The sequence below is a fragment of the Rhipicephalus sanguineus genome, unplaced genomic scaffold, assembly GCF_013339695.2.
Source record: "Rhipicephalus sanguineus isolate Rsan-2018 unplaced genomic scaffold, BIME_Rsan_1.4 Seq12670, whole genome shotgun sequence".
Classification (NCBI taxonomy): domain Eukaryota; kingdom Metazoa; phylum Arthropoda; class Arachnida; order Ixodida; family Ixodidae; genus Rhipicephalus; species Rhipicephalus sanguineus.
Window position 1 is genome coordinate 26,025 of NW_023614568.1, and position 21,079 is coordinate 47,103.

Consider the following 21,079-nt stretch of genomic DNA (forward strand, 5'->3'; position numbering starts at 1 on the left):
CATAACTCATGCGACACGATAAGGACTCAGAATGACGCTTTGCTCAGCAGGCTTCCATTTTCTCTTTTTTGGGAAAGCACATGAGTGAAGTAAAAGACTTTGCACATTGCTGCAATGATGAAACTTTTCCCGCCTACTGAAAAGCAATGGATTGCGGCTCTAACAAAAACAGTTGAGCAATCTGACTATGGTGTGCATGTTACAGCTCATACTGAATGCCATAATATGCAGGATATACATATAATAGGGATGGTTTGATCACAACCGCACTGCAGAAACATGACCTGCATCACAGCAGTAGAATGAAATTTTATATAGGCGTGCTCAGACAAAATTTAAGGATTATCCCTTTCCAAGCAAAAACAACAGAATCATTGGTAATTGAATGAAATATGAGTATTTATTTGTTTTAAGAAAAATCGTTGCAAAACTAAAAGATTGTCATAAAACTAACATAAATTCCAAAACAATAGTCGATACACTGATTTTACTGACAAGTACTGGCAGTTTTGTTATGCTAAAATTTCAGCAAATGATCAAGGTTACTATACATGCTGCAAAAAAGTCACAGAGCACTGAGTCAAAAAGACCTGTGAGAACATGCTGAAAATCCGCAGGAACAAAATGACTCATAACATGTCACAAGAAACTGGAGCAAAAAATAAGTTGAAATGAAGTGCCAGTATCACTACAGTAATCTTTTCTGTATATTCAAAAACAAATAACTACACATTACATGATGAAAAGATTACTTTTGTATAAACTAGATTTTGTCACATGTGTCACATGTACCACACGCGATAAAATTGAATTTATACTAACAGTAATATTTTCATCATGCATTGAGTAGTTATTTGTGTTTTCAATATATGTTTTTTGGATTTTGTCCCTGCGGAAGCTAAGGCCTATTTTGTAGCTTTTTTGAAAACGTTCAACAGCTTAACAACTGGTGTTCTTGGTGAGGTTGATCGCTGACCGAGTAGCAGCCATTCCATGGTCACAAGAACGTTGAAGGCCTTCCGGGCGTACTCTACATTCAGGAGCCAATGTGCTGACATCAGTACAAGTACCCTTTCTTCACCGTTCGACATACGGAACATGAGTTCTTTGTCTGCATGGAGCGAAAGGTTCCTTGCATATGGAAGATCAGCCCCATCGTACAAAATACAGGGTGTTATTGGAACGCTCCCTCCCTGCAAAAACAGTAATGAACTAATTACACACTCAGTATACATTACTTACCAGTTGTTGCAGCTTTTCTTATCGTATTTTTTTCATATCCATTAATAAATCTTTTTTATTCTGAAAGAAGGATTCACACTCCCAAGCTCTACAACTCAGTAAAAGAGCATTTCAATCTATAGTAAAGAACGAAAACAATGGATGGCTGGTGTTAAACAAAAAGAGATGAACTAACGAGATCAATAATATAAGCGGCAAAAATGGGCAAGCAGGTAAACGGATGTGCATGCGCTAGGCTCTTGTCTTTAACAGATAGAGAATTGACATTCGTGAAAGTGAAGAAGAGCGAGTTATAAGTCTTTTGTATATCTTTAAAAATGATACATATCTCAGCCCATGGCATTTTGGTGCAGCGTGTAAGCAGAACTTGTGTATAAATTTGTTCCTTGGGTGCAATAAACTATGTTGTTGAAAATTAGTACACATCTTTCTTTGTTAATCCTTGTGCTGTTTCTGCACTAAATGTTAATTACTTTATTATCCTACGCATAAAGCCCAAAGGGCGCATGCTTCATGGGAAACATCATCTTACCATCTTCGCCTTCTTGTTCCTTCGGAGTTTGTCATCCAATTCCCTTGTGGATGTCTTCTTTGTGGCAAACTTCTGTCTATTCTCCTTTAGGCGCTCATCTCCTGTCATATGCCTCCTTGCATTCTTGAATTTGTTTCCGAGCGCTATCTTCCACGAGTCCTGATAATGTTAGGTAGAAAACAGAAACTTTACTAGGTCTTTGGAATTAATGTTCACTACCTACTCAGGCTAAGAGAACTAAGTCACCTTGTTTACTTATATGGCCTACAGTATCCTACATGTCACCAATGTAAATTTAACTTGGGCAGTTTACTTGTCTTACATTCCTACATTAACTACTTATGTCTTATGCCTTACATTAACAGTAGTGTTTAAAGACCCATAAGTGCATGGCACACATAAGAGAAACAGAAACTTCAGAAACTCTATGCTGATGAACTGGCTTTGTAACGTTTGCTAAATACCAAAATAGTGTATACTGTAGATTAACATGTAGGAATTGCAAAATTTTAAGAAGTCTTACATTTCCAGTCCCCATCACATCTGCCAGGTTTAGATACTTTTAAGAGTGATTCTCGTATACGGTTCAGTACGTTCGATGCCCGAAGCTTCTTGAAGATCAAGAGAGCTGCTCTCTTCAGGCCCCTATAACAAGTGATAGCATACTGTGTAGGTTGCGCAATACTTTTTTCAAGTACGTGTCGTAAGGTACACGAAAGAAAAAAATGCAGCTGTCATGATTTGCACAAAAGTGAAAACTTTGATTACCTGCTCTTCAGCATTCTCAACATCACATGTCGATGATGACGAGCCATCCAGAGGTGGGCGACTGAAAGGCAGTCAATTTAATCTTTGCCATGTGTGGTATATCATCACCAGGGCCAAGGTCGACGTACTCATCAAAGTTCATGTCCATAACCTATGTAAAAACATTTCTTAATTTTGCTTCCAGCTTTGTCACAAAATCAGTGCGTCAGCACACACACTCGTTAGTGCAGAATGCCGTTTGGCACAATCAGCAGAATATATGCGAGAAGAGAAACATCACAAAGTATCAGGGCGCGAACACTTGAAACTTTCGAATAACCAATCAAATGGTGCTCTATTCAACGTTTTCATGTCAACCCGTGCTAGGGCCGTAACCGGGGGGGGGGGGGGGGGGCAAAGAGCAACCGGTGCGAGCGCACGAAAGGAGACTGTATGGTTCTATGCCTGTCCGAAAATCAAAACGAGTAATAATCCTTCGTCTTATCGCCAACGAGGCGGAGTTAGTTTTTCCGAGTCCCCAAAACACGAAACGCAACCACGGCGGCATCGTTCGTGTAATTAACACCGCATGGAAACAGGTGTAATCGCGCCCCGGCGAGCAATAAACGAGATAGTAACAAGCGGTCACCCTTTTAAAAAGTTTAGAAAGCACACAGTCGGCTCGAGAAGCGATAACCGCCCGAAGAACTCATCTAAAAGCACCGCGCGCGCGCTCGAAAGCGCAGGCGGCAGGCGGTGTTGTATTTCTCTTTTTGTTTCATTTATTCTTGTTGAACGTCACGTGCGCGGTCCGGACGCTTTCCCGGAAAAGCGTCTGGAACTCCTCGTCTGCCGGCATCGAACCGTGAGACCGCGCCCCACCTCCGCCAACAGAGCCTCGGCGGGGCAACCTTTGACCGCGGTGTTGACGGAAGAAGTGCAGTGCGTCGCTCCGCGTGTGTTGTGCTTGTGAGGGGGGTGTGCGGTTACGTCGGCAGGAGGGGACGGACTGCGTGCCTGCGTGCACGAAGAGACGCTCATAAGATCTTGTAGAGAGCGGACGTGTGTCCAAACGCTAAGATGTTTCATACTCTCTCTTTGTTTTATCTCTAAGAATATAAGTTTTTCAATTCTAACCAAATTTGAGTTTTGTCTTTCTTCAATCGTTCACATGGTGCCGAAACCCGGGATAGAGGGACAGAAACATCGAAGCCGACAGCGGACTTGAACTTTCCGACCGCTTGGACTCAGTGAGTTGGTCACCCACTGGTGCATCAATGGATCGACGCTTGGAAAAGCTGCTGGCAAAACGGCGTGTACGGCGTGGCCACAACTCTCGCATCATCGACGAGGCGGAGCCTGCGCTGCGAGACGGGACATCCAGCCAGGTGTCCACTTTGATACTGCGCCTGGAAACCAGTAACGAGGAGCTGCGCAAGATCAACGACAAGCTGGAGCCGCTGATCCTCGAGGAAGAGTTCGAGGCGGAGTACAACGAGGCTGTAAGTTGCGACGACGCAGCCACAGCCATGATCGGCCGTCTTCAAGCAAGGCTCAGCGCCCTGAATATCAACAACGGAGCACCCGAGACTGCACCGCGATCGAGTAATGATCAACGGGAAGCTGTTCTCAGAGTCGACGGCGTGAAGTTACCCAAGCTACGCTTGGAGACTTTCGACGGTGAGTTGGCCAACTGGATGCCCTTTTGGGAACAATTTCAGCAATCCGTTCATAATAACCCGCGCCTTTCAACTACTGAGAAATTTCAGTACCTTCGCTCGTTGTTGCAGGGATCAGCCTTAGTGGCGATAAAGGGCCTTAACGCCACAGAAGCTTGCTACGAAGACGCCCTTGAAATATTACAACGACGTTTCGGCGACAGAAGGCAAATTGAACAAAATCATCTCGCTAAGCTTCGAGCCTTACCCGCCGTTTCATCATCGAGTGACCTGCGTGGACTTCGGAAGCTATATGACCACGTTCAGGGGCATATACGCGGGCTTCGCAGCCTGGGAGTGAATGCGGCTACGTACTCGACTATGATGAGCGACATCATATTAACATCGCTGCCGCACGATCTTGTTGTTGACTACAACAGACAAGTTTGCCGTTCTAAAGGACCTTCACAGCGAGCCAGCAATGAAGTAGACGGCGAAGTTGAAGTACCCACACGGGCAGACAGCACAAGGGCTGATGACCAGCTGAAAAATGTGCTTGAGTTCCTCCTAACCGAGGTAGAGAGCAGGGAGAGGAGTGTTAATGCCGACCGTGCGCCGAAAAGGGCAGTGCAAGAAAAGCAAGAAAGAAGTCCGAGGAGGCCGACCGCTGCGGTTCTTCACACTAAAACAGCAACCAAGACGAAGTGCTGTTTTTGTGGCTCGTCAGAGCACTGCACGGAACTCTGTCCTGATCCTCTTGATATTAAAGAAAAAAAGAACAGATTAATGGCTGACATGAGATGCTTCCGCTGCACTGTACGAGGTCATCGCGTTCAAGACTGTCGAAAAGAGTGAACTGCACTATCTGCGGAGGGCGACATGTGTTTTCTATGTGCAACGCCAGATCGGCCGGAGCTCCGAAGCAACAACCTCCATCTATCGCTACGACCAACGTTTACGCCTCTGCCACAGATTCCAAAGATTCCGACGTGCTCTTGCAGACCTTTCGAGCATGGGCCATTGGCGGAAACAAAGGCGGTTATATAAGAGGAGTGATAGACGGAGGCAGCCAGAGAACTTTCATCAGGGAAGATGTCTCCAAAACGCTCCAGCTCCGGGAGTCGGGATTCACCACTCTAAATATCTCAACATTCGGCGAGCACCAGAGCACCGAACAAAGCTGTCGTGTTGTGGAAGTTCGATTGAAAGCGCAGTACAGCGGGCAGGAATTCGTCATCGAAGCAGTCGAGGTCCCCTTCATCTGCAAGGATATTCTGCATACACCAACGGAGCATCATTTCATGAAGGCAATCGAGGCAGGAAGAGGACCCATCGCTGACAAGCTGCTGCTTCCCGGCATGCCAGCCATTCCAGGAGTAAGCCTTTTGATTGGATCAGACCACATGTGGAAATTTATGAAGAATGAGGTTGAGCACTGCAAAGATTCTACAGGTCTAGTGGCAATCAACACTGCATTTGGGTGGACCTTCCAAGGCCCGGTAAGCCCAACCAGTTCATTATTTGTTGCAGTGAACACATGTGTTTTAAGAATAGAGACACGCATGCCAGACCACTTAGACTCTCTCCTGCAAAACTTCTGGGAACTTGATGCTTTAGGCATAAAAGAGGAGCACAACTCGAGCCTGCATGACCAAGCTGTACAAGACCAATTTGAGAGTGCAATTGCATTGTCTGAGGGCCGCTATCAGGTAGCACTGCCGTGGAAAGAATCTGCTGGTGGAGCTCACAGTAATATAGATTTAGCTAAGAAGCGGCTTCAGAGCTTCACTACACGGCTCAGACGCGACGGAGAACTGCTAGAGAAATACGACTCCGTTATGCGAGAGTACCTGAGAGAAGGTCATGCCGAGCGTGTGCAACCTCTCCAGTCAGAAGACACTGGACACGTTTACTACATGCCCCATCAAGCAGTAATACGCGAGGAATCCACTACCACGAAACTAAGAGTTGTTTTTGACTGCTCATCGCATTTGCCAGGACAGCTTTCACTCAACGACCAGCTAGAGAAGGGACCACAACTTATTGCAGATTTGGCTCGAATTTTGCTTTGCTTTCGTCTTCATGTTGTGGCACTAACCGCTGACATAGAGAAGGCATTTTTGCAAATTCTTGTGCAGCCAAGAGACAGGGACGCGCTCAGGTTTCTCTGGTACGAAGAAACACCGAATGATGCTCATTCACTTCCCAAGGTAGAAGAGTGGCGAATGACAAGAGTGCCCTTCGGAACATCTGCAAGCCCTTACCTACTCAATGCAACGATACTTTATCACCTCGAGAAACAAAAAGACGAGCGTAAACACATTTCAGAGGTCCTCAAGAAGTCTTTCTACGTTGACGATTTGATAACTGGAGCTGAGTCAGTGTGTCAAGCTGTAGAAATGTACAGAGTTGCAAAGGCAATCATGGCAGATGCAGGTATGAAGTTGCACAAATGGGCAACAAATTCAGCAGAACTACGAAACTCGTTCGATAGCGACGACATCGCAGACGATCCTGACGCGATTCATAACGTTCTCGGTTTGCGCTGGAAACCAGGAAGTGATCTTCTGTCTATTCCTACAGAAAGTGTCCTGAGAGCCGTCAGAGGTAGTCCGAGCAGCAAGAGAGCAGTACTCCAAGCGGCTGCGAGGATTTTTGATCCCCTTGGACTTGTCAGCCAGTTCGTCGTCAGAGCAAAAATACTCTTTCAGCGTTTGTGGGAAAGAGCGTTAGACTGGGATTCCTCACTTCCAGATGACTTAAAGAAAGAATGGAAGAAGTGGTGTGATGAACTTCTGGACTTCCAGCAGCTTACCTTCAAGAGGTGCATTGTGGAGCCTAACGAGATTGCTAGCTTTGAGCTGCACGTTTTCTGCGACGCGAGTCCGGAAGCGTATGGAGCTTGTGCGTACCTGCGAGCGAAGGGCAGCGATGACCGATTTAGCAATGAGCTAATTTGTGCTAAATCAAGGGTAGCACCCTTAAAGCACCTTTCGTTGCCTAGACTCGAGCTGATGGCAGCCGTCGTAGGAGCTCGTCTCGCAAGCTACGTCTGCAAGCAAATAGCATTGAGCATGACAGTTCATTTCTGGACGGATTCCACAATTGCACTTCACTGGATTCAGAGTCACGCTACGAAGTGGAAAGCGTTTGTGCAAAATCGTGTATCCGAAATTCAGAGTTTGAGTGCCCCTCAGCAGTGGAGACATTGCCCTGGTAGCGCAAATCCTGCAGATTGCCTCACACGAGGCATGTCAGCCCAGGCATTATCAGAATCCACACTTTGGTGGCATGGCCCACCTTGGCTTCGCGGCAACTGCGATAAGTGGCCCTGTGCAACACAAAAGAAGGTTGCGCAAGAGACTGAATTAGAAGAAGAAAAAAGGAAAGATAAAACGGTGCTGCAGTTGTCTTCGGCTACTAAGAGAGAGCCAATCATAGACGTAAGGAAGTATAGCCGGTTGAAGAAGCTTCTCCGTGTCACTGCTTGGGCCTTCCGATTCCTTAGAAAGACGAGAAGAGAAGTTCTTGATGGTGATCTCACGGCCGAAGAGCTCGACCAAGCAAGGACTTACTGGGTTAAGGCTGCCCAAGAAGAAACTTACGGCACAGAAAGGCAAAGCCTAATGGAAAAGAGAGCCGTAGGTCAACAGTCGGATATATCCATGTTGAGCCCTTTCTTGGATAACGCCGGACTTCTCCGTGTTGGTGGACGATTACAGCATTCTAAAGAGGAAGAAACTGTCAGGCATCCCATATTACTACCTCCTGCACACGAGTTCACTAAACTCGTTGTGAGAGAATGTCACCTGAATGTGTTGCATGGTGGTGTCCAGGACACTATGACACAGATCCGAGAGAGTTACTGGATACCGCGATCACGTCAGGTTGTAAAGCAAGTCATTCGAACTTGCAATGGCTGCATAAGGGAGAGACTGAGAGCAGCTAAAGCACCGACTGCACCGCTTCCTGCGGATAGAACCTCGCCAGGCAGTTGTTTTGAGGCTGTTGGCATTGATTTTGCCGGCCCACTGTTCACAAGGGGGAAACGCAGTGAAGAAAAGGCATACATAGCGCTGTTCACCTGCGCGGTTACTCGTGCTGTTCATTTGGAGCTTGTATCGGATCTCTCCGCAGAAAAATTCCTGCTGGCCTTTCGACGTTTTACGTCGCGTCGTGGTTTGCCGTCAGTCATCTACACGGATAACGCCCTAACGTTTAAGAAGACATCGAAAGACCTTTTTTACTTGTTCAATTCAATGAAGAAAGGAGACTTCACCAGCTACTGTGCAGATCACCAGATACAGTGGAAGTACATTGTTGAGCGAGCAGCATGGTGGGGGGGCTTTTGGGAGCGTTTAGTTAAGAGCGTCAAGGTATGTCTTCGGCGCGTATTGGGAAACGCACATCTGAGCTTTGAAGAGTTGATGACAATGCTCAACGAAATTGAAGCTGTCATTAATTCACGCCCCCTAACATTCCTGCACGTATCGCCAGACGAGGGCACGCCCTTGACACCGGCGCACTTTCTCACTGGCAAAAGATTGCTCGCACTTCCTGACGGTCAACCGAGTGCTCCGTCCACTGCTTCAGCCAAGGAAATGATAAGATGGAAGCATTGCCAGAGAACAATTGACCATTTCTGGCGTCGGTGGAGGAACGAATATTTACTTCAACTAAGATCGGCGCATCATTCCGCAGGCAAAGAAAACAACGCACTCAAGAAAGGAGATTTGGTCTTGATTCATGACGAGAAGCTTCCTCGGCTTCTTTGGAAAAAAGCCGTTATTCACGAGGTGCTCCCCAGTCGGGACAGGCAAGTGCGAGCTTGCACTGTGCGTCTGCCAGACGGTAAACTTCTTCGCCGGCCTGTGCAACTGTTGTACCCAGTAGAACTCAGCAACTAAAGAAAAAAAATGAGCTTGCTCATTTTTGGGGGGCAGTGTGTTGTATTTCTCTTTTTGTTTCATTTATTCTTGTTGAACGTCACGTGCGCGGTCCGGACGCTTTCCCGGAAAAGCGTCTGGAACTCCTCGTCTGCCGGCATCGAACCGTGAGACCGCGCCCCACCTCCGCCAACAGAGCCTCGGCGGGGCAACCTTTGACCGCGGTGTTGACGGAAGAAGTGCAGTGCGTCGCTCCGCGTGTGTTGTGCTTGTGAGGGGGGTGTGCGGTTACGTCGGCAGGAGGGGACGGACTGCGTGCCTGCGTGCACGAAGAGACGCTCATAAGATCTTGTAGAGAGCGGACGTGTGTCCAAACGCTAAGATGTTTCATACTCTCTCTTTGTTTTATCTCTAAGAATATAAGTTTTTCAATTCTAACCAAATTTGAGTTTTGTCTTTCTTCAATCGTTCACAGGCGGCGTGCCGCTGTAGAAAAAAAAATATTAATAAAAACAAAGAAACATCGGCGCATGAAAAAAAATTCTACGTACTTCCGCAGTGTACATGCCAAGAAAGAAAAATAATCGGAAAAGGTGCGCATTTTGAACATACAGGCAATGACGTGCCTCCACTGGCGTAAAATATAAGCAAACAGCTACGTACTGCCTTTCTTCAAAGCGCGAATTGAACTAAGTACGTTGCGGCAACTAAGCGCATGCTAGCGACGTTCATTTAGCGACACAATCACCTAGTTTGTCGCTGAAATCCCGCACAGCAATGCCAAGGAGTGCATCTTTCACACAAACACTTTACGTTTCATTCAGGATCTGAACACGAAAACACTCACGTACGTACGTACCTGAAAATCTAGACGTAGACAGCGCGACGAGGTTTCCCAAGATGGGGCCACACCGCAATGGCTTGTTTAAGGTCCTCAAATGTGCCAATGCTCAGGGTGTACGGCCTCTTCATGTGAAGGTGAGGCTCGTCGACCAAACATTTCACGTGTCACATTCTTCTCGCTATTTGAAGGCAAAGACCGCAGTGGCAACAGGCAACCCGCGCGATTCTTTTATCGAAAGCGTGTCCTTGGCGTGTCAGCGTATATGCCGCACGTGTATCCGAACATCCGCGCGGCGCAATCAGCGACGCCTAGCCCTGGCTAGAGTGACCTAGAATAGGGGGAGTGTCCAAAGCGCCGCGCGAATACATGGGAGGAGCGAGGGCCTTTTGCGGTGAACTTCCGCGCCGCGGCGCTGCCGTGCTGGACCCGTGGGCTTTTTCCGCGGCGGACGCCGCGTCAAAGCGGTGAGCGTCTGCTACGCGCGTGATATTTTGGCCGCTATTAGCTAAAATTGCGGAAATTTGGGCAACATTTAATACTGCGTCACTGCAACATAATACTGCAGCGACTCATCACACAGAGAACACGTTTGTGTGTTGTGAAACGGGGTTTTTGTATATATCTTTGCAGCTGTTTTGTCACCGCATTGGTCCACACTTCCGCGGCTGTTTGAGGAACGCATCCTGCGCGCACTTCATCGTGAGAAACGGCGCTTAGCTTACTTTCGTGTGGAATGACGAACGTAAACTTGCTGCAGGAGAGAATAAACTGGAGATAACCAGGAGAACGTAGCACATATGCACGTAGTAACTAGCTCATGCATGCTATAACGCGTACGTTTGCACCCTTCATATCCTATCTTTTATTTCGCGCTTTCGATTTGTTTTACAAGGCTGCCTCCGGCGCTCTGTTGTTTCAAGCCATTTCATGCGAAGCCGAATGTGTCAGTCGGCGTGGCCGCGGTACCAAAAGTAAAAAATTACTCGCGTAACTCGCGTCTCGTTCACTTGGTATACACGAAAATTGGCGCGGAGGGGCACGAATGTACGTATGCCCAACACGACCGATAGGTCATGGTATCACTAACTTGACATGCTTGCCATTTGCGTAACGACTAACAATAATAATATGTAGTGTGGCGGGCAAACCCGCTTTCTGTAGCCAGAAAGATTCTGACGATGTGTGGTCTGACGATTTGTTTCCGTCAGGTTCTAAAAAACGTTGTGGTCACCAATATCGATGTCAACATGTTAGACTTACCCATACATTTCGAAGAATTACTGACCGCATAGGTAAAATGTATGCGAAAAAATTACACGAAAAAAAAAACATGGTCCCTTTTGCATTCGCCGGAGATGACTCGAAAACGAAAGCCATCTTTTTCGTCAGTCGATGCATTGATCCTCCCTCGCCCCTCTCCGAAAGCTTTCTGCACATAACGTGGTTTCGGACTGCCGACAGGATCGAAGGCATTGCAAGCTTTCTGCAACTCACCTGCTTTTACATTGCCTCCGTGATTGGCCCCCGATCACGGAGGCAATAGAAAGCGATCATGTCATATGATGGCGTCATCATTAGACGTCACGTTGAATGACGTCCTAGTGACGTCACAAGTCCTCTCGACGTCATCGCGTGATGATTTTGTGCATCACTCGTGTTGGCTACGCGGGACGCCGACGGTCAATTTTCGTATTTGATGAGGCATCTAAGGCTTTAGCGTTGAAAAAAAAGACAAACCAAAAAGAATGAAACGATAACAGTGCAACATTGTGTATGCCTCACTTCATGCTACAAGCGATCGCCCGAAAACAAACTTGATTCTCAGTTCAGAGCAGCTGATTGCACGCGTGTGCGGGACAAAAGAGGCTTGCTTTACCCGTCTGGTCATCTCTTTATATTTATTCAAGAGATGAGCAGACTCGCTATTTAAGTACTCCGGAGCTTCAGCACGAAATTGTGGTGGACGCTATATTGAGGTCACCAGGAAAAAGCGGGAAATTGCGGTCGGGTGCCCTGTTGGCGCGCACTCAACTGCCGCAGAAACAATTGTATTTTATGTAACTAGTCGTCCACATCTTTTTGTAAAGTCTCTGAACCGGGCGAACGCTAACCTCCGAGAACCGTGAAAACATAAGTTAATTGAGAATGAGCTTTTTGACACTGTTGTCATTTCGTGTGGTGAAGGCTTGAAGCAATGCACGCATCTCGCGCGAACGTTTCATACTGACGTTCAGCGATCCAATGCAACATATGCGAATATATATATATATATATATATATATATATATATATATATATAAAATCGCATGTTGCATTTTTTCAGGCTAGGTACATAAGCGATCTCTGCATTTTAAGAATTTTCTGAAGTGATTGAGATATTACACTCATTCTATTTGTCAATTTCTTCCCGTATTTTCGTTCAGGCAGCCTGTACAGCAAGAATGGGGGCATTTGTAACTTTGTTTCATGATATCTGGATATTTGTATAGCATTTTCTATATTACGCCTTTTATGCAAAAACTTGTCGAATAAGGTTAGTTTACCTGGCATTGCTTTTCTTTCAAATGTTTGCGCACGGTGAGCCTTGTTGTACGCTACCTCGGAAGCAAAAGTAAGCCAACAGCATTGCGGTCGTATGGCCGTCTCTACTCTTTTTTTTCTTTTTTTTGTTTCCCTTGCGTCTTCCCGGTGTGCTCCGTACATAATAAAGAGCTTGTGAAGGCTAATGAATTGTCAAATAAAGCGGTGTGCATATGGCTAGCAAACCAGTGGCGACTATGAGTAAAAAGCTCGTGAAGCGGTCATTGCGCGCAAGTATTTCAGCTGACTGCGCGTGCAACTTACTTTTTTTATTACTCTTAATTCGTGCATGCGTGATGCTATTGCCCGATTACTCGTACGAACAGGGTTTTTGTTTTTCGTTATTTGCTTGTGCGTGTCCGTTTTACGCGTTTTTACACGCGCACCAACGTTCTCGAACTCTGTGACCGGAACTAGGCCACGCTGATGCCGCTTGACACGTGATTTTTTTGCATTCTGTTGTTGCCCCAGCACTAACACAACGCTTAAAGATGGATACGCTCCATTCCGTACCGAATTATAAAAGTTAAGTAGACTTCAAGTGCCCTGTATGGAAACGCGGCGCAAGAAACTACAGCGCGTAGCAGACGCCCCTCGCTTTCCGCGCGCTTCCCGAGCGCGGAAAGCCCACGGGTCCGGCGCAGCAGCGGCGCGGCGCGGGAGTTCACGGCAAAAGGCCCACGCGGGAGCCGGCGCTTTGGACACTCCCCCTATTCTAGGTAGAGGTGTGCGCCGTGGCGGTTTCGACCGGCGGCGGCGTGGGGGTCGTTCCGAGTCGGCGGCGGCGGCGTCGTCGGCGCACGCCGGGTACATCATCGGCGGCGGCGCACGGCCACTTTTCGTCGGCGGCGGCGGCGCCGGCGGCGTGGAAACCGAAACTACAAGTCCTAAACCTATATTTCACTGCACCCTCTTTGCCAAACTGGCTGAAATTCAGGACTTTTAACACAAAGGGCTGAGAAAACCGCACAGAGAGATGTATTGAAAGTCGGAGAACTGGAAAACGTTTCGTACATGTTATGTTTTTCAGCTATAGATATTGAAAATAAAAAAAAAGAAGGGGACTTATCTCAGCAAAAGGGAGAGTTGGGCTAGTTGGTTGGGGTCAGGGGCGTAGCCAGAAATTTTTTTCGGGGAGGGTTCAACCATACTTTATGTATGTTCGTGCGTTCGTTTGTATGTGTGCATGTATATATACGCTAGCAAAACTGAAAAATTTCGGGGGGGGGGGGGGGTTGAACCCCCCCCCCCCTTGGCTACGCCCCTGGTTGGGGTTCATATTGAACAGCGCGAAAAACGAGACACAGTGAAGAGACTGCACAACACGAGAGCTGACTGCACCTAAATGCTTTATTCAAGCACAAAGAAAAGAAAAATTAAGAAAAGAAGGAAACAGAAATGCGCAGGCATACAGCAAATTTAAGTATTGTCCAAGTAAGCCATCTCACAATCGAGCAACGCAATTGATGGAGTGCTGACACACGTGTCACCATTTTTGCTGATAGCAAAAGCTTCAGCTCCCTCTGACTCGCGCCTCATTGTGTCCAAAAACAGTGGTCGTGCGGCAGAACTCCGGTGAGCAGCCACAAGCGGCACAGTGGGCGGCCAAATGCGAATACGGCGCACACTTGGGAGAGCTATGATCATAGGCGTGCGCACAGGGGGGGCGCCCCCCCCCCTAATCACCTAAGAGGGGGGGGGCGCAAAATCTGCCCGGTACATTGACCCTTCTAGTCACCCAAGAGGGGGGAGGGGCGCAAAATCTGCCCCATACATTGACTTAGTAGAGTGGGGGGGGGGGGTGCTGCGACAAACCTTTGCCTTCCCTAATGGGGAGATGCTCGCGCAGGAGAATGTTGAGGCAGCGCCCCGTTTGCCCCACGTACACTTTACCGCACGACATCGGAATTGAGTACACAACTACAACTGCAACTGCCTTTCACTGGGCTCTGGGGACCTGTATAATAATAACCAGTCATTATATTGTTACGCGCGAAGGCGACTGAGACGTTACAGCTGAAGGGCCGTTTATTAGGTCTCGAAGGTGAGCGCAGGAGCGGCCAACAGGTTGTCTCCCTCAGCGTCGTCGTCTTCTCTCTAGCTGCAGCGCGGGGCGGCCAGCACGTTCACTCTTCTTCGTTGTCCTCGCAGGTACGCGCAACATTCCTCTCCACGCAGACGAAGCCCTCCGGGCGAGTTCATTGATTCATCTTGGTGTGCACAACTTCAGGCGAGCGACATGAACGGCTTGGGTTTTAGCAGTTCTTCTACCACTTTTCGTGAGGCGAGCTACTATGTACGTGACCTCCGTGAGTTTCTTAATGACAACAAACGGTCCGTCATATGTGGCCAAGAACTTTTGGCATAACCCACGTCTCCGTACCGGAGTCCATAGCCACACTAAATCGCCGGGACGATAAGTTGCAGGACGATGGCGGATGTCGTAGCGTGCTTTGGATTTGTCTTGCGATGCCACAGTGCGTAGACGAGCAATACGACGCGCCTCTTCCGCAAGGCATAGTGTTTCGGCGACAGAGATGTTTTCGTGCGTAGAGAAAGGCAAAACTGTGTCGAGTGTGTGCCGTGGCGGGCGTGCATACATCAAGAAGAAAGGACTATAACCAGTTGTCTCGTGCTTAGCGGTGTTGAACGCGTACGTTATGAATGGTAGCACGTCATCCCAGTTCTTGTGGTCGGACGAGACATACATAGAGAGCATGTTTACAATTGTTCGATTGGTGCGCTCCGTGAGCCCGTTCGTTTGCGGGTGGTATGGAGACGAGTGACGGAGGTGGGACTCACACAGTCGAAGCAGCTCCTCTACGATATCCGCCGTAAATTGTCGTCCACGATCACTGATGATCACCTGAGGTGGGCCATGTCGGAGGATAACGTGTTGCAACAGGAACACCGAGACGTCGATGGCAGTTGCGGAGGGCACGGCTGCCGTCTCGCAGTAGCGTGTGAGGTAATCGACACATACAATTACCCAGCGATTGCCTTGCGCTGATTTTGGAAAAGGGCCCACGAGGTCAATGCCCACTTGTTGGAAAGGTGTGCTTGGAGGTGGCACCGGCTGTAGGAGACCAGCCGGAGCAGCAGATGGGCGTTTGTGGCGCTGACACTGCGTGCAACTGGCCACATACACCTCGATAGACTGTCGCATTCCAGGCCAATAAAATCGTTCCTTGGTGCGGTAGAGCGTCCGCGCAGAACCTAGATGTCCGGACGTAGGATCGTCGTGCATAGCACTTAGAATCGCTGGCCGAAGGCTTTCCGGCACCACCAGAAGGAAACGTGCGCCAGTGCTGGAAAAGTTCTTCTTATACAAAAGTCCATCGCGTACACAAAAACTGCGTGCTGTAGGAGCTGTGAAGAGCAGTGCTAATTTAGTGTCCTTTCGCTGTTCGTCCTTGAAAGTGCTGAGGTCTGGAAATTGCGGCGACACGGAAGCTACAAGGTGGTCGAAATCATCGGCGTCACACTCGGTATTGCTGAGTGGCATACGTGAAAGGCAGTCCGCATCGGCGTGTCGTCGACCACTCTTATACGAGACGGTGAAACTATATTCTTGGAGCCGAAGCGCCCAGCGTGCTAGACGGCCACAAGGGTCACGAAGGTTCACAAGCCAACACAATGAGTGGTGGTCGGTGACGACTGTGAATGGGCGCCCATACAGGTAAGACCGAAACCGCTGAATCGCAAATACTACCGCGAGGCATTCTTGTTCTGTAACAGTGTAATTCTGCTCTGGCCTACTCAGGGAGCGACTTGCGTATGCGATCACGTGTTCGCAGTTACCGTAGCGTTGAACTAGGACGGCGCCAATTCCTATGCCGCTGGCATCTGTGTGAAGTTCTGTCGGAGCTGAAGGGTTGAAGTGTTGAAGAACAGGCCGTGACGTCAGGAGGAACTTCAGTTGACGAAAAGAGGAGTCGCACTCCGGAGTCCACTCAAAGGGAATGTTCTTTCGTAGCAGACATGTCAGCGGATGCGCGACGTCGGCAAACTTAGGTATAAAGCGACGAAAATAGGAGCAAAGCCCAAGAAAGCTACGGAGCTCCTTAACAGAGCGCGGTGCACTGAACGCTTCAACGGCTGCTGTCTTCTGGGGATCTGGGCGGATGCCATCCTGATCGACGAGGTGTCCGAGCACAAGGGTTTGGCGGTCTCCGAAGTGGCACTTCTTTGAGTTTAGAACAAGACCAGCGTTTCTGATACAGTTCAGTACAATATCCAGACGTGAATTGTGTTCGCTGAAGGTGCGGCCAAAGATGACGACGTCGTCGAGGTAGCACATGCGGATGTTCCACTTCAAGCCGCGAAGGATAGTGTCCATAAATCTCTCGAAAGTCGCCGGAGCGTTGCACAGCCCAAATGGCATCACGTTGAATTCAAAAAGGCCGTCAGGGGTTACAAAGGCAGTCTTTTCCTTATCCTCAGGATGCATCGGAATTTGCCAGTAGCCGGATCTTAAGTCTACGGAGGAAAAGTAAGAGGCCGAATGAAGGCAGTCGATGGCATCATCAATACGGGGAAGTGGGTACACGTCCTTTTTTGTTACTGCATTCAATCGGCGATAGTCAACGCAAAATCTCCAAGATCCATCTTTCTTTTTAACAAGAATCACTGGAGCTGCCCATGGACTCGCCGACTCTTGTATGACTCCTTTTTTCATCATTTCTTGCACCTGCTCGTTAATAATCTGACGCTCCGTTGGTGAAACGCGGTATGGCTTCTGTCTAATCGGATTTGCCGAACCCGTGTTGATAGTATGACGTGTCCGAGAAGCAGGGATCGACGGCACTTTGTCCTTCTGCGCAAAGTCGAATACAGAGACGTGCTTCGAAAGCACATCCACCAACGTTCGGCGTTCACTCGTACTCAGCGACTTATTCACCATTGACAGAAAAGCCGTTTCGGAACTGTGATTGCGATATCCTTCCGGCACATCTGTAAGCTCCGTCACCGATAAGGCCGCGTGTTTTCCGCTAACGACGGCTAACTTCAGGCCATCGGGAAGCATGACCGGCTCCGTGGAACAATTGACAGTCCATAAGCCAGCGCGTCCGCCTTTGATCGACACCACACAATGTGGAACCAGGACATTCTTCTTCATACAGTTGATGTGCATTGGTTCAACGTTGGCATCAAAGCTGGCGGAATGGCTGCCGCAGCAAACAACAGGAACACGAACGGTTGATGATGGCGGTATGATAGTGTCGCCACAGACACACAATGCCGTCTCGCCCTCCGCAGGGTTTTCCAGGAGTGCTGACGGTACGTGTCCACTTAAGAATATCGTCCCTTCGCGGCAGTCGACAGTGGCACCACACTCCCGCAAAAAGTCCATACCCAAAATAACATCACATCATGTATCGCCCGGGGAATAATCACGAACTCCGTCGTAATAACGTGGCCTCCCAGAAACACGTCAGCACTACACACACCAACAGCCTGCAGCGGCTCACCACTCACTCCGCAAAACTTCGACGCTTCATCCCACTTAAATACAACCTTTCGTCCCAGCGTATTTTTAAAACAAGCACTCATGACCGAAATTGTTGCCCCCGTGTCTACCAAAGCCATCACAGGCACATCGTCAACAAAAACACGCACTTTGTTCTTGAGCATTAACACAGGAGGTATTTCTCGCATTAGCACATCTCCGGCGACCTCACCTCCATCGGCCGCGCTTGCTAGTTTTCCGATGGCAAAGGAGACGTGGTGCGACGCAGCGGTGAGGGAGAACGGGGAGCGCGAGGACGTGGTGGTGGCGTCAAACTCCTGTCAGATGTCGGGGAGCGATTCCGGAAGCTGCGTGCCCAATAATCGTCGCTAGGCGGAAGGTGCGTTGCTCGCGGGACGTCGTGAGGTCGTTCGGAAGGTCGTGTAAATTGCGGTGGTGGGCCATACCGTGGGGCTACGCGACGGTTACAAAACCGCGAGATGTGTCCTGGGACACCGCAGGAGTAGCAGACTGGGAGAGGTCGAAACCTTGATTGTTCTTCGATGAACCGAGCATCATCTTCTCTGGTGTAGTGGGCCGGTTCATCTCGTACATCATAGCGATAGATGTCGCGTCGCGAGGAAGGCGGACGCTGAGCGCGCCGGTCATAGCTGGGAGCTGGAAAGCGTGAGGTCCTTCTTGACTGTGGGGCTGCGTTGTACTCTACAGCCGCTGCGCTAACCATCGGTTGCCAAGGGGCCGGAGGGGGTCGGAGCAGTCACAGCCTCCCGTGGCACATGGACGGAATGGTGGTCCACTGCTGAACGTGACAGCTCTTCATAGCGGGAAAGTTCTTCGCGGACAATCTGTCGGATCGTCGAAGACAGGTCTTGGCAGGAGCTCGTGTCGACGCTTGCAACCGTCGTAACGTTTGTCAGCCGGCCAAACTTTGGAGCAATCCTGCGCATTTTGAGCTGTTCAAAAGTACGGCAATGCCGAATGACCTCGGTCACAGAGCTCAGGTTTTCTTTTCCGATGAGGAAATTATAGACATCCTCGGCAATGCCTTTCAGCAAATGGCCGACTTTGTCTTCCTCTGACATTTGAGCATTGACCACCTTGCACAGCTTCAGCACATCTTCAATATACGTGGTGATTGTTTCACCTGGTAGCTGCGCGCGTTGCGACAGTGTCTGCTCCGCACGCTTCCCTTTGACGCCTGAGTCGCCGAAACACGCCTTTAGTTCTTGAACAAAACGGTCCCACGTCGTCAGCGTGTCCTCGTGGTTCTCGTACCACACGAGCGCAGTGTCGGTAAGGCAGAAGACAACATTGGTGAGCTGAGCGGCGGCATCCCAGCCGTTGGACTTGCTCACTCGCTTGTACTGGACGAGCCACGCGTCAACATCTTCTCCCGATTTTCCTCCGAAGGGCGGTGGAACTCGATAGTACTGGAGTGGACCGCAAGGCGCAGCCCTGGGGGCGTCGCCTTCTTCGGGCATGTCGGACACGGTTGTGGCAGATGGCGGGAGGCCGGCAAGTCGACGGCTTCGACGAAGGTGTAGCAATGGTGGTTCCGTCGTTGCAAACGCGTACCCCGCACCTCCACCACTCTGTTACGCGCGAAGGCGACTGAGACGTTACAGCTGAAGGGCCGTTTATTAGGTCTCGAAGGTGAGCGCAGGAGCGGCCAACAGGTTGTCTCCCTCAGCGTCGTCGTCTTCTCTCTAGCTGCATGCGCGGGGCGGCCAGCACGTTCACTCTTCTTCGTTGTCCTCGCAGGTACGCGCAACAATATGTATGTTACACAATAAAACTGATTGATTGATTGATTGATTGATTGATTGATTGACTGATTGATTGATACGTACGTTGCTTTTGCAAGGGACGAACTGCATGCTGTGTTTACGTGCTCCCTTCATTATCACCACTTTGTGATCGGTGAAATGCAGGGAAAGCGTCCGCTCCCGAAAGAGAAAGCGCGCAAGAGCGAGCGGGTTTTATTAGGTCCATTCGATTCACCCTGCACTATCTGAACTGGTTCATGTTGGTGACGTCAGAGTGCCGTCGTCGTGCAGGGAACGTTTCAGAAAGTGCAGCAGCAACGAGATGTCGAAACGAATACGAGAGTGCAGATGTCGTGTAAGCCCTCTGCTACGGTCGGCTGTCTCGCGAATTGTGGAGGTTGTGATTCGTAAAAGTGGCCGCCGCTTACGCTGCCTGGCATTTCAAACTACCGGAAAACATTCACTGAAGTATTCGTTGGGCGCCGTTAAAATAGCCACGAATGCAGTCGGCTGCGTCGTCTGCTGCGGTTACAGCCATCTTGTGCTGCACGGACTCGGCACTACCTCACGAGTAAGTGCAGGGAATTCGTGAACTGGTCTTGCACGACGGCTGCACTTTTTCGAAACGAATACCGCGGTGCCGACGCCGCCATGTTGAACTCGTGAAACGAATGCCGGAGTGCAGTGCCACCGTGAACCGGTTCACGAAGTGCAGGTGAAACGAATGGACCTATTACAACGCTCCCCTAGCGTACGTCGCCGCACTAAATCGAACGATTGCCTTCCACCAATGACACGCGCCATATGTGACGTCATTCCTATTTTATAACAGACTTCTTTTTAATGTGTACGTAAACGATGTGACTGAACTAAATCATGCCTCTTCCATTGTAACGTACGCGGATGACACAAGTCTGTTCGTAACCGGCCATGATATTAATGAAGTTTTTACTAAGTCTCAAAAAGCCCTTTCAGATCTTTGGGAGTGGTCGAATACTAACTCGCTTAAAATCAACGCTGACAAAACTAAAGCCATCTTATTTAGGGCCAAAAACAAACATGCACGTCTACCAGCAGACTTGTGTCTTGGTGGGAGTGTAATCGAGCTTGTGGAAAAGCATAAATCGCTTGGCGTCGTCCTTTCTGCTGATATGACGTGGACGGCTCACTTTGACTATCTTTCTAAATCACTGTCTTCAGCTACGGGAGCGCTATCGCGGTGCCGCCATTTCTTTCCTAGCAAGATCAAAACGTAAATATATAACGCTCTGTTTAGCGCTCGCGTAAACTTTTGTACACTTGTGTGGGGAACAACTACGCAAACAAATCTGCGTAGAATCCTCTTGTTACAGAA

General features: G+C 49.0%; 1 long non-coding RNA gene across 1 annotated transcript; it reads right to left on the reverse strand.

Moving 5' to 3' along the window:
• Positions 1-381: 381 nt before the first annotated feature.
• On the reverse strand, positions 382-10,161 carry LOC119376529 (uncharacterized). The gene is made up of 5 exons (XR_005180592.2): positions 9,925-10,161; positions 2,543-2,693; positions 2,358-2,419; positions 1,775-1,933; positions 382-1,193 (listed from the first exon to the last, which is right to left on the reverse strand). It is a non-coding gene; the product is annotated as an uncharacterized LOC119376529 (long non-coding RNA).
• Positions 10,162-21,079: the final 10,918 nt, after the last annotated feature.